The sequence below is a fragment of the Canis aureus genome, chromosome 29 (genome assembly GCF_053574225.1).
Source record: "Canis aureus isolate CA01 chromosome 29, VMU_Caureus_v.1.0, whole genome shotgun sequence".
NCBI lineage: Eukaryota > Metazoa > Chordata > Mammalia > Carnivora > Canidae > Canis > Canis aureus.
The window spans coordinates 6,551,142-6,565,125 of record NC_135639.1 but is presented as its reverse complement, the minus strand read 5'-3'; the positions used below and the strand labels follow the sequence as shown (position 1 = coordinate 6,565,125).

The window sequence follows — 13,984 nt, the reverse complement described above, 5'->3', positions numbered from 1 at the left end:
TGTCACTTGAGGTCCCGCATGGTGTCTGTGACAAGATGGCCCAGAGGCACTTTGTTGAGAAGTTCCGAGTACTTAATCCAAATAGTAACTCAAGCCTTAATGTGCTATTATGTCCAAAAATGCTTTTAAATTGCCATGTTTTTAATAGAAAGATGAGAACAGAGATATTTTATTAAATATTTATCTCATTAATAAACACGAGATAATCACTGCTTTTTATTTTGAATTAACTTTCCCATTTGGGTTCAATGCACATTTCATAGACATACTCTTTTCTCTTGATGTGAGGGGACTTAATTACAAAAGCACAATTGGACTTCTAGTCTGTATGAAAATGAAGCAAGCGAAATTGCTTTTTCCCCCACAAAGGTTGTTGTTATGAAGAAACACAATTGAATATGACAGTTCTCTGCTACCCAGGAATTGTTTTTGGATGAAGTTTGGGGATTATGTGCAATTATACAACAGTAAATTTTCCATGACCATTCATGTTCAAGGACTTATTTTAAAAATAAAATGAAAGCCTAAGTACAGAATAAAAAGAACCGTGATAACAAGTGTTCTTTATACCTCTGTAACAGCAGTAAACAGATAGTGTAATATTTGTGTATCAGAAGTCAGTATAACAAAAAAATGTGCAGCAGAAAGCAAACAGGCCGTTGGAAAACCGTATCAGCAAGGCACGGTAACTTTTTATCCCTCCTTTTCCATGCTCCAAATATCCACTCTTCCTCCTTGTTAAGTAGGGTCTCCTTCCTTACTCTCTGGGGAGACAAGACAAGGTGGAAGATGAGTGAACATGGCCTTGGCAACTTGCACTGTGGGGCACCTGTGGGTGGATGGACATGGCTGGCTCCTGGCTTGCTCCCCCAGGTCCCAGAAGATAAGTCTGCAGATGGCTTCCCTCAGCAAGAACCGTGGCCCAGGAGCACTGCCTAAGGCCTTGAGGGCTGTGCACTGCACAATGGCAGTCGGTGGGTGGAGGTGAGGTGGACAAAATGCACATGGGCAGCAGCGAGATCCGAGCCCCTGGAGTCGTACAATATGGTGGTACATCCCATTCCCCGAACCAACCCCTTCAGAGGCAGAGCTTTATCCGAGCCCTCTGACCGGTCTCTGGAACCTGGCCTTGTGGCTCCTTCTCTCCACTGACCCCAAATGTACTAGGGGTCCTTTACAGCATTCAACCCTAGAGCTCTTTGTGCCTGGGTTGGACTCTATGTTTATGCAGCTCCTAAGCCAAGGTGCTCCCACCTCCACTGCCTTGGTTGGCTCAGGGATCTCTGACCAGGCTTCTGACTCAGAGTGACAGTGGGCTATCCTCCTCCACAGCCCCGTTCCTCATTCTAAGGTGGAACCCATTGCCTCATCTAGTTCTTGCTAAACTTCTTCCATAGGGGCTGCATCCTACCCTAATCCTTCCCTGGAGCTCATCATCAGATCTTCTGGAACAGTGACTACTCTGTCTGATGGACTTCTGATTTGTCTCTGACATCCCATCATCCTGGCTAGATTCCAAAATCTGGGATGAACTGGAATGGTTGCCCTCTCAGACACACTGGGGTTACCTGGCTATTCTCTTTGTGTGTCTCCCCCAAGCTTTCTTCCCCCCAGTGGTGTTTGGGCTCCCATGACCTGACTTCTGTCTCCCTCTGGGAAGTGAGCAAGTCTCCAGCCAATCTGGTATTCAGCTCCATCTCTGACAAGTGTCCCTTGAGAAATATTTCAGGGAAGAATTTTATCTGATCACTACAGGCAATGATCAAAGAAAACTAATTCCACTGTGTTTGTTACAACAACATCAGTGAAAGAAGTCAAGAATATAGTCTCAGAAGGAGCATAAAGTATACAATAAAGGCCAATACATAATTAATGAATATCATGTCTCTAACACAGTGTTCTGCAAAACTAAGCACACAATGTGTAATTATTCCTCACATCATCATAAAATAGGGAGTGGGCAGATGCTGGTTGCCTCTTATAAATAAGGAAACAAGAGAAAAACCCAAACTATGTTTCCAGAGGAAACTCAACAGAAATGAGAAATGAAACCCAATAATCTTGAAACCCAGTTGTGAGCCACTTAACATGTCAGTGTGAATCAACATCTCAAATTTCCAGTGATCTGAGGTAGTCACTTGCTGTTATGTGTTTTACAGCTTCTGCTGTTGAGAATCCCTGTGTAGCCACAAGTTCCAACCAGTTTGGGAATCACACAAGAAAACCAGTCCATTTACCGACAAATGGCCACATGGTACAGTGGGTAAGAGCATGGAATCTGTGTCGTGTTGCTTCTGTGCCAATCCCACTTCTACTACTTAGGTAGCTCCTTTGTAAGATTAATTAAATCAGTACATAGTTGATGATGCTTGAGTAATATGTGCCTGGCATATGGTAAGCATGGCATAAGCAGTAGCTCTTACTATTGCAATATATTCTCATTTCATTTTGACCCCAGATTGGAATGAATTACCAGTCTTGGTCACCCTTGTTATTCATCACATTGATTTGAAAGATCTCTGTTTTTTTTAAAAAAGATCCAAATATATCCTTTAGGTTAGATAAATTGAATATATCCAACAGAATAATTCTCTAAGTTCTAAAGACATTATTAGACTATTCTGAAGGGGCCACAGATTCAACTGTCTCCAGGCAGGTGGCATGAAAATGAGATGTAACCAGGTGTAAGACAATGGGAAAAACTTTAAGGAATATTGGTGAAACCAAGCATCCTTCAGGTGATGCTCATGATGAATTAGCCTTAATGTATTCATTTGCACCTTTTTGGTACCTTTATCAAATTACCATTGTCTCTTACATTCATAAAAGAAAGGTTTAAATGAGCGTGCGTGCACGTGTGTGTGTGTGTGTGTGTGTGTAATTACATTGTATATGCAGACCTTCTTTTATCTGTATACTTTAAAGGAGCCTGTAACTGATTTTTTGTTGGAGCTCGATTTATGGAACCAGTCTCCTTTGGTTTGGATGATTCTAATTTTTCCACAACTCCTCAGCCTGCAATTGGTGAAACATATTTGTGCCTATTTATGTAAATCTAATTTGTGTTCTTGGGAATTTGGGTTCTCTTTCCTCTGTTAGAATGAAAATTCCTCCAGTGTAAAAACCGTATTTCTACTGAGCCTAATAATCAGGCATATCTATTAAGTGCCTAATTGTATTCAATGCTGAGCTAGGCAAATATGAAGGGATTTCGGAGCTCAGCCTTGCCTCTCATTCTTGTGGTTTCAGAGGTGGCTCATGCTCATGGAAATGGTCCCTAGAGCTGTGATGACCTCTATGGAATATTTGCTGAGGGGTTATAATACCATGTCAGATCTCTTCTGAGTGCTTTATTATTTCTTTTAATCATTCAATAACCCTCTAAGGCCATTCCTATTATTATCCCCATTTTATAGATCAGGAAACTGAGCAGAGAAGATTAAGTACTTTGCTAGGTAACACAGCAGGTCAGGTGCAGACTTAGGAGGAAAACCACACTCTAGTCTGCAGTCTGCCTTCTCCACAGCTCACGTGTGACCACAGACATGTAGGTGGCACCCCTGGCATCCTGTGCTGACCTCCTTGCCCCCCAACACAAGCACTTCCTAGAATATGAATTTTTAGATGCATGGAACAATCATATGAAGGCACGGTGACTGGGTATAGGTATCTACTCTTACTCCTGCATCCAAGCACCAGATGGTAGGAAAAAAAATTTAATATTGACATTATCACACCGAGGAGAAAAAGAAATGTTCGTGGTTTCCTGGATAAAAGGAAGCAGAGTAGATAGAAATCGTGGAGAAAGAAGAGTGCGGGAAATCACAGCCACAGGAGACACTTCTCAGAACCTACAGATCAAATAGACAAAAATAGAAGGCGGCCATGGAATATTGGAATACCACAGTTTATAAACTTGACCTAATAGCTATACAGAATTTTCTAAACCAAAATAGAGAATAAACATTCTCTTCAAACATCCATAAAGCAGTCACAAAAACTAAATATGCATTCTAATCCCAACTGTCCCCAAAGTAGAAATCTTTGAGGCCAACTTTGCTGCCCATACTGCATTAAACCTGAAACTAGTACTCAAGGATAGAAAAGGAAAAAAAAAAAAAACCTGCACAACTTTGGATATGAGGTAAAAAAAATCCTTTTAATTTGCTCCATAGTATTTATAAATATTATTTCCAAATGGATCACAGGTGCCATGTATGTAAGTAGTAGCAAAGATGCAGTGAGGGCAGTTTTCCTAGGGGTGTGGAGTGGATGGAGATGATCTCGTGGGCTAAGAGTGATCTAGAAGCACAACCAACAGACCTTGGGAATGGGTCTGGCTGCCCCCACTCCCCCAGTCCCTCACTGTCTGGGCTCCAGCCTTGCTCATCCCGAGTAAGAGCCTGTCCGGTTTATTCAGCACTGGATCCCAGGGCCAAGCACAGGCCCAGACCCAAGCCAAGTGACTCATAGCTTTGGTGAAAATTTGTATTAGTCTGCCACTCAGCACATAATCCCACTCAGAGGGAACATTTAGTTACAAACCTCCCCATCTCCAGCAAATATCATGCCTGGCCAAGCTCTGGAGGAAAAATACCACTTTTAATTTGTATACACTCTGCAACTGACCAAACTCTTGAGCATAAATTATTTGGTTTTGATCCTAAAACAGGATGACATTTCCCATTTTTCAGAGGTTGAAACTGAAGCCCAACTCACCCAAGGTCACGGCTGGCAAGTGGCAAAGCTAAGATTTGGCCTCAGTCTAAATGAAAATTGAAGAGTTCATGAAAATAAGTAACCAAGTCAATATTTATTGATTTATGGAGTCCCTACTGTGTGCTAAGCATGGTGCTGGTGCCTTCCAAAAATTATTACCTTAGTCTGTCCTCACAAGGACTTTGCGAGGTATTTATAATCTACATCCATTCTCTATACCGATGAGGAAACCAGACAGAAATCTGCCAAGGTCACAAGTAGGAGAGCCAGAATTTGAACCCAGGTCATGGGTCCGAGGCTTATGCTCTTTTCCAAATGTACACTGCTCCTCATCGGACTTAACCATCATCAGGGCGTTGACAAATAAACCTTTTAGTACAATTTAATTCTGATCAAGGAGGATGCTGCTTTTGTAATACAAAAGTGATGCTTTATGAAACTAACTAAGCTTAGGAACCATTTGAGAAAGTGAAACGCTATTGATTACTTAATAGTTACTGCATAAATCACCTTGGACACAAATCGTCTATTATTCTCTAAAGGGCAGGAACCCAATATCTGGAAAAAGCTGGACAAACGTAGCACAATGCGTATTAGAATCTAGTTGGAAAGACCCACAATAAAGGCTTATAAATATTTCATAGGCTCACTAGTTATTTGTCCTATAGTTTTAGTTTTTATAACCATCATAATTAGTTATTTTCAAGACAATATCTGGAAGGGAACCTTAAATTCTGACAGGTAACTACAGCAATATTATAAAAGCACAAATCATCTGGATTAATTTTATGTGAACTGTAGTCTAAAAGATATCAATTTATTGATTTAAGAAATAGGGTTGAAGACAGAAGCAATTCTTGGATACCTTCATAGAGCAAAATGAATAGCTCTAATTACTGAGTGTGACACCCACTTTGTGTTTGCTACAAATTGTAGAGCCATAAATTTTAAAGCTACTTAGTGTTCCATATTCTTTAAGTGTTCTGAAATTGGGATCAATGTCCGGCCACGTGAGAAAATTATCCTGAAAGAATAAACTGTACATTCCCATTTTCCAGAGGGAAATGAAAATATTGAGGCATTTCTGTTAGGACATAGAACAGGTTGGTAACCGGACTAATTTATTCATTCCTTTACTCATGCACAAGTTCAAGGAACAAGCTGGGATCATTACTAGGCGCCGGCAGGTTCATAGTTTGGGGGAAGGAGACAAGGTACAGGTAAGCTGGAGGTGGTACGCTTCACTGATCACTATCCTTTTAAACTAACTTTATTGAGGTTATCATTGACATGCAATAGGGTATATATAGTCATAAAGGGTATATATAGTCATACATGTTGGCATGTCTGTACACCTATGAAATCGTCATCACAATTAAGATAATGAACATATCAAAAAAAAAGAAAAAAAAAGATAATGAACATATCTATCACCCTCAAAACCATCCTTACGTCTCTTTGTAATCTTTTTCTCCCACCCCTCTCCATACACCTCATCCCCCCTCCGATCCCCTGAGCCACCACCGATCTGCTTCTGTCACTACAGATTAAGGTTCACTTTGTAGAATTTCATATAATTGAAATCACACAGCATGTACTTTTTCTTTTCCTTTTTTTTTTTTTTTTTTTTTTTGGTTTGGTTCTTTAACTCAGCATCATTATTTTAAGATTCATCCATGTTGTGGGGCAGAGTCCCCACATCCCCACATCCAAAGGGAAGAGCGTCTGTAGCAAACTTGGGAAATCCAAGGTCAAGCAAATAAAATAATAATTTGGAAAGGAAAAAAGAAACAATGTAAGGAAAGTTGCCCGGTTCTAGGAAAAGTCTTTTCCCCCCGTCCTTGGTAAAATAAATCATTTATAAAGAGGAAGTGAAAAAAACAATATTCATCCACATTATGTGGATGAATGTAACATTTATAACATAACATTTATTTTTATGTCTGAATAGTAGCCTATGGTGAGGATATGTCACAACTAACTCTTCCCTTCACCTGCTGATAGATACTTGTGTTGTTTCCAGTTTGGGTCTATTACAAATGAAGCTGTGAACATTCACGTCCAAGTCCTTGTGCAGATTGAAGCTTTCACTTCTTTTGGGTAAATACATAGCAGTGCAATGGCTGAGTCATACAGTAGGTGTCTGTTTGGCCTTGTGAGATGCTGCTGAGCTGTTTTCCAAACTGGTTGCACTACATCGCATCCCACCGCACCCCGCCTACCCCAGCGGTGAGAGCTCCAGGTACTCTTCATTCTCTCCAGCACACCTTTACGGCCCCATCTTTTTAATTTCAGCCACATGTGATCTGCAAATATCGTTTCCAATTCTGTAGTTCATTTTCCCATTCTCTTAGTGCTGTCTTTTGAAGAGCAGAGAAACACATATAGTAGCATCTTGGGTTGTTTTTTTTTTTTTCTTTAATCCAGTCAAATGTCCACCTTTTAATTGGTGCATATATTCCATTGACATTTCATGTAATTATTGATGTGGTTGGATTTATATCTACCATTTTGCTCTTTGTTTTCTGTATGCGTCATGGTTTTTTGTTGTTGTTGTTGTCATTGTTCCCCTGATCCTTCTTTACTGCATTCTTGTGTAATAAATAGATATTTCCTAGTATGCCATATTGATCCCTTTGTTGGTTTCTTAACTGTTTTGAGCTATTGGTGGTTGCTCTGAGGATTACTATGTACATCTTAATTTATCATAATCTACTTTAGATTAATATCAACTTAATTTCATGAAAATGGAGACATTCTTCTCCAGTATAGCACCCTTCCCTCCTCCCTTCTTTGTGTGATGGTTGGCATATATATTTCATCTACATATGCTATAGACTCAACAGTACAGTTTTGTAGGCGTTGCTTTTTTTACAATCTTATGTCATTTAAAGAAGTTAAGAGAAGAAAGAAGAAAACTGTTTGTGTAGAGTCTTTTATATTAACCTACACATTTATCATGTCGGTACTCTTCATTTCTTCATATGGATTGGAGTTACCATTTGGGGTCATTTCTTTGCTCCAGTATACCTGCCTTCCCTACCCATTCTGTTGTGCTATTATTGTCATGTGTGTCTATAATTATATGTGATAAGCTTAATAATATGGTTTTATAATTATTGTTCATGCAATTGTCTTTTAAACCAATTACCAGAAGAAAGCATATATTTCTACTTTTATAATTACCTACATAATTACCTTACTGGTATGCTTTATTCCTTTGTGTGGATTTGAGTTATAGCCAGTTGTTGTTCCCTTTCAGCCTAAAGAACTTCCTTTAGTATTTCTTAAGCACGGATTTTTCTGCAATCTACTCCTGATGAAGTCAGTCTCTTTGCCACACCCTGGTAGAAGCATGGTACCATGAAGCTGGTAGGCAGGGGAGGGAGGCAGCAGGCCTCGGCTAGAATTCCACAGGCTCCCATGGTTCCTTCCCAGTTCAGCAGTTTTTCTGAATGAGCATTTCTCAATCTGTTGTCAGACTCTGGTCAATTTCTAGAGTCCCAGAATGATTCTTTTTGACTGGTTTGTTTAGTTTTGCATTGTGTTTTCAAGAGAGGATCTGCTGAGACCCCATTCATAATCTAAAACTACCATCTTGGGGCATTTGGGTGGCTCAGTTGGTTAAGCATCGGGCTATTGATTTCAGCTCTGGTCATGATCAGGGTTGTGAGATGGAATCCCACATCAGGCTCCATGCTATGCAGGGAGTCTGTATGAGATTCTCTTTTTCCCTCTACCACTCCCCCCATGCATGCTCTCTCTCTCTCTCATAAATAAATAAATAAATAAATAAATAAATACATCTTAAAAAAATTAAACTACTATCTTGATGGTCTTGTTGCTGTTTCATCAGTTTTGGGTTTTCTTTTTCCTCTTTTTATGCCTTCTTTGGATTGTGTTTTAAAATTCGATTTCAGGGACACCTGCATGGCTCAGTGATTGAGCACTGCCTTTGTCTCAGGTCATGATCCCGGGGTGCTGGGATCGAGTCCTGCATCAAGCTCCCTGAGGGAAGCCGCTTCTCCCTCTGTCTATGTCTCTGCCTCTCATGAATAAATAAATAAAATCTTTTAAAAAATTCTATTTCATCTGCCTTGTTGGTTTATTAGCTATTACTCTTAATTTTGTTATTATAGAATTTGCTTTAAGGTTTATATTATAAATATTTAACCTACAGTCTACCTTCAGGTGACCTTATACTGCATCACATATGTCATAGGAACCTTATAAGACTATATACACTACCCCTTCATTCCTCCTGGCTTTGTGCTATTGCTTTCATATATTTTACTTCTGCAAATATTATAAGCCCCATAAAACTTTGCTATTTTTCATTTAAATAGTTGATTACCTTTCAAAGAGATTAAAATAGTAAAAAAAAATTCTTTCTATTCATCTATGTAGTTATTATATCTGATGCTCTTTGTTTCTTTGTGTAAATCTGTTTTCCATCTTGTATCACTTTCCTCTCACCTGAATGATATCTTTTAATATTTCTTATTGTTTAGTTCTGCCACTGAATTGTTTTAGCTTTTGTATACATATGTATGTATTGCTTTTATTTTGAAAGATGTTCTAGGTTGAGAATTTTTTTTCATCAGTACTTTAAAGATAATGCTTCATTGTCTTATAGCTTGCAGTATTTCCACCAAGAAATCTGCTGTCATCTGTATCTTTCTTATTCTGTATATGATATGTCTTATTTTCTAAATCTACTTAAGATTTTCTCTTATCACTTGTTTTTAAGTGATTTGATGTGCATTGGTGTACTTTTATGTCTCTTTAGCTTGTGTTCTTTGAGCTTTTTCTATCTATGGATTTATAGTTTTCATCAAATTTGGAAAGATTCTGGTTATTTTTCCTTTCTTGTTCTTTCCTGTCTTTTAGAGACTCCAATTAAGTAAATTAGGCCACTTGAGGTTCTCCCACAGTTCACTGATGCTCTATTCGTTTTCTGGTCTTTTTTTTTTTTCTCTGCATACTTCATTTTGGATAGTTTCTATTGCTATCTCTTCAAGTTCACTATTCTTTTCTTTTGAAATGGCTGATCTGCTGTTAGCCTCATCCATCTTAGGTTTAAACCTTGGTAGTTTTCAATCCTAGCATGACTTGTTTTATATCCCCTTCTCCATGCTTCTGACATATTCAACTTTATCAGAGCTTTTTGATATGGAGTATAGTATATAAGTCACAATAGTTGTTTTAATGTCATCTACCAATTATATCATTGCTGTCATTTCTTGGTCAGTTTCAATTGATTGATTTTTCTTTTCCTTATAAGTTGTATTTTCTGCTGCTTTGCATGTTTGTAATTCTTTTTAGGTCATTCATTCCTAAAAATATTCTTGAGCTTTGATCTGAGATTCAGTTATTTGGAAATCATTTGATTTTTTGTGTTTTGCTTTTAAGCTTTGTTAGGTGGAGCCAGAAATGTGCTTAGCTTAGGGCTAATAGTCTCACCACCGAGGCAGGAGCCTTCATAGTAGTCTAATACCTCATGAATGATAAGATTTTCACTCTAGGCATTGCAAATTGGCACTATTCTCTACCCTCCATGAATCCAGACACTCTCTCTCTAATCCTTTTGGGTGACTCCCTTGCCTTGAGTAGTTTCCTCATATGGATGTGCTAGTCAGTGCTCACTTGAATATTTCAGTGGGACTCTGCAGATCTCCAGAGCTCTCCCCTCTACAGTAGTCCTCATTGTCGTCTCTCAGCTGCTCTGGTATCCCAGGACTCCCTGCTCTAATTCCTCAACTCAGGGAGTCCTCTGGGCTCTGTCTGCATTTCCCCTTCCTGTACAATAGCCTGGGAACCTTCTCTAGGCAGCAAGCTGGAACAGTTAGAGGACGCATCTCATTAGTTCCCCATCTCTCAGGAATCTCTTTCCTTTGTGCTTGATGTGGAATGTCTTAAGAGCCACTGGTTCATATAGTATGTCCTCCTCTTTAGTTGTTTTTGGTGGAACAGTAAATGTATAAAACCTGTTTCTTCATTCAGGCCAAAGCAAAGTCGAATCAATATGCTTTGAAGGGGCTTTTATTACAACTTTTTATTCAACATCTACTATGTATAAGGCACTATGTCTACTAGTTGCATGGTTCCCTAGGGTTTTGTTTGGTCTCAAGAGATGTGGCATTAGGGTGGGGGGAAGGAGGTAGAATGCATGATTGGCAACACGTGATCATCCCCTTGAGGAACTCACAGTCTGGCTGGGGAAACAAGATACAGTTATAGGTCAGACTTAAGATAACTAACATTGCAAAGAAGAGAAGGATCAAGGAATATATATTGAGAGCCTATTCTAGTTGCTGGGAGGTGAAGTGATGAAGCAGATACAATCCCTTCCTTCACAAAGCTCACATTTTAATGGGGAAACAGACAAAAAGCAGATAAGTCAATAACTGTAATATTAGGAAGTAATATGAGCAACAAAGGAGGATTAAACAGGGTAAGGGGACAGAGAATGGCTGGGGTGTTATTTTGCAAGGGGAAGCTTCTCTGATGCAAGGCCATTAGAGGGGAGACCCGAACACAGCGAAGCAAGTAGTAAGAACAAGTGACCCCCACATTTCAGAGAAGGTTTCCCTTTCAAACTAGGGTGGTTAGTGAAGGCTCACAAAAGTTACATTTGAATTTCCACAAGATTTTCATAAAGAATGGTCCATTGCGGGCGGCTCGGGTGGCTCAGCAGTTCAGCGGCGCATTCAGCCCAGGGCATGATCCTGGAGACCCGGGATCGAGTCCCATGTCAGGCTCCCTGCATGGAGCCTGCTTCTCCCTCTGCCTTTGTCTTTGCCCCCCCACCTCCTCTCTGTGTATGCTCGTGAATAAATAAATAAACCTAAAAAAAAAAAAAAAAAAGAATGGTCCATTGCTGGTGAGAGACACTGATAAGAAAGGGTAAGGCAATTTTGTAGGACAAGGAATACAGATGCTCACCTGGAGAAAGGTATTTGGCAAGGAGCAAATGAAATGACTAGGAGAAAATCTTAGTGTCCAACTGCAGAAGGCCTGAGCAGATGTACTAGGGAGTTTAGGTCAGCTGTGCTGGAATTGTGCAGGAGGTGAAGCCATCTGAGCCTTGAGATGACCACTTAAGTCCCCACGGGTACAGGATGAATTAGAGCATGGTGCAAGGATGGCAGACCTAGAGTGGGGCCAGAGGAAGCATCAGCAACATTTGGACACTTGGTGAGATGTTGGGCAGCCAGGGGGTTAGAGGTCAACGATGCCACCAGGGTTAAAATTCATTATAAAGGCTTAAATTTAGGAACTAAAGAGGAAAATGGTAACAGAGCCTTTCCACAAAGAAAGACCCAACTTAAAAATAGAACTGTTGATTTTAAACTAGTTTTTCATGGTGCCTTTTCTTAATCCACTGACAATAGAAGGGCGGCAATGCCAATGGGTGTTCGTGTTGTACCAGACTTGATTTTCAAGTGAGCAGCTCAAATCCAGAATCTCTGAAAGTCTGAAACATCCCATTTTCTCTGCCAACCAAAGGCATTACATTAAAAAAGAAAGATCACCATTTTCAGAAAGTCCTTTTAGTTTTCCCATCAGGACAAAGGTTTCTGGAAAGACAGAAGCAAGCTTCTTTAGACATCACATAAAGCAAACTACGCTCGAGGGACAATTGCAAATGAACTAAGGGAAGCTGTAGCCAAATGAAATGCGACAAACAACTGTCATATTCCAAACGGTCAATCAAAAGCTGGAACAGCGTGAATGTAATAACAGAAGTCCTTTATGATGAAAATAATGATCTCAGGACAAGGGATACTTAATGATTTGCAAATTTAAGTACAAGATAAATATTCATCCATGTCCAACTGGTAACTTTCAAGTTCTGACCATTCTGTATGGCTGATAGTACTACCTGCAATGGTGGGAGCACTTCTAAAGGGAGAGGAGAAACAAATAATTCATCTTCATTTTAATTTCAATACAATTGCAGAATACTGTGGTACACTAGAAACATGAATGATACACTGAGGGGCATCTTTTCTACATTCCAGAGTATCTCACTGTTTGGGCAGAATGGTTCTCTTACTGGAATTGTTCACAAAGCAACCTATTATATGGTGAGAGGTACCCTCCGGGCACCATTGAAATTAATATGAAAGGAACAATCAAGAATGCCAAGTGCAGTGCATAAAACGCAGGTAGGTGGTGGAAGACAGATAAGCAGCCATGAGGTTTAAGTTGCAGAATCTGAAGCTGCAGAAAGATGTGTTATACAATTTACATTACAACCAGTCACGATTTTAGAATGGGTAATGAAAAGCTCATATAGTTAAGTATTGAGTCTATAAAAAAAACCCACAAAAAGCTTTGCAGCACAAGGGAACTAAACGATGGGTAAATAGACAAAGAAGATAATCAGAGAGCAGAAGAGAAAGCTGGACTTGCTTTCACAAAATTCCTCTGGTTTTGGCAACTTCACCTGCGCGTCACATGTAGTGCTCTCTCTCCAGTTGGATCATTATAATAGAAGGTTTCTCAACCTTAGAACTAGTGACATTTGGGGCCAGAGCATTCTGTGTTGTGGGGTCGTCCTCTGCATCACAGGATGTTTAGCAGCATCCCTGGCCTCTACCCCCGGGGATGCCAGTAGCACCTGTTCTCTCAGCTGTGACAACCAAAAATCTCCAGACATTGCCAAAGTCTCCATGGGGGAAGATCTGCTCCCATTTGAGAAAGCAACAATATAAACTACACCAGTGAATTACTTCCTCTCTGAATCATATGCGCTTCATCCTTTAAAGAGCATTACTTATAATAAAATGTTAATTTGGCTAAAAAAATTTGTACGCCAAATTAATCTGGAGTGTAACCCAACAGTAGTGTACAATAACTAATTTACATGAGTTCCAGAAAATCTCTGCTGACTGCCTTCTCATTCTACCTTCAAACAATTGGCAAAAGTGTTTGGTCTCCTGTCCATTCATGTAGTGAGCAATACTTTGTCCCAATAAAAGCACAGACTGTTACACTCCTAAGGTATAGCAGCAACATAGATGTTCAACGCTTTCTACTTGCTGAGATATAAAAAGAAAGCCAGGCATAGTCTATAAAATGAAGGAAAGACACTCAAGCAGTAGGCATGGTATCATGGTCACCATGGATCTCGGAGGTATAGAGCAACCATTTTGATTTTTCCCCAGCAAGTTACTCTTTACAGTTGCACATTTGCTACATGGTTAATGCTGTAAATTAAACTCGTTTTCACTATGTCCTTTCCTAATCTGGAAATAGG

At 39.6% G+C, this 13,984-nt stretch overlaps 1 long non-coding RNA gene across 1 annotated transcript in view; it reads right to left on the bottom strand.

Annotated features, from left to right (window-relative positions):
* Positions 1-203: 203 nt before the first annotated feature.
* The window catches only part of LOC144300959 (uncharacterized), a 33,324-nt gene continuing 19,543 nt past the window's right edge, over positions 204-13,984 (bottom strand). Inside the window, exon 2 of the long non-coding RNA XR_013367706.1 lies at positions 204-764. This is a non-coding gene — a long non-coding RNA (uncharacterized LOC144300959). The remainder of the gene's footprint in view (positions 765-13,984) is intronic.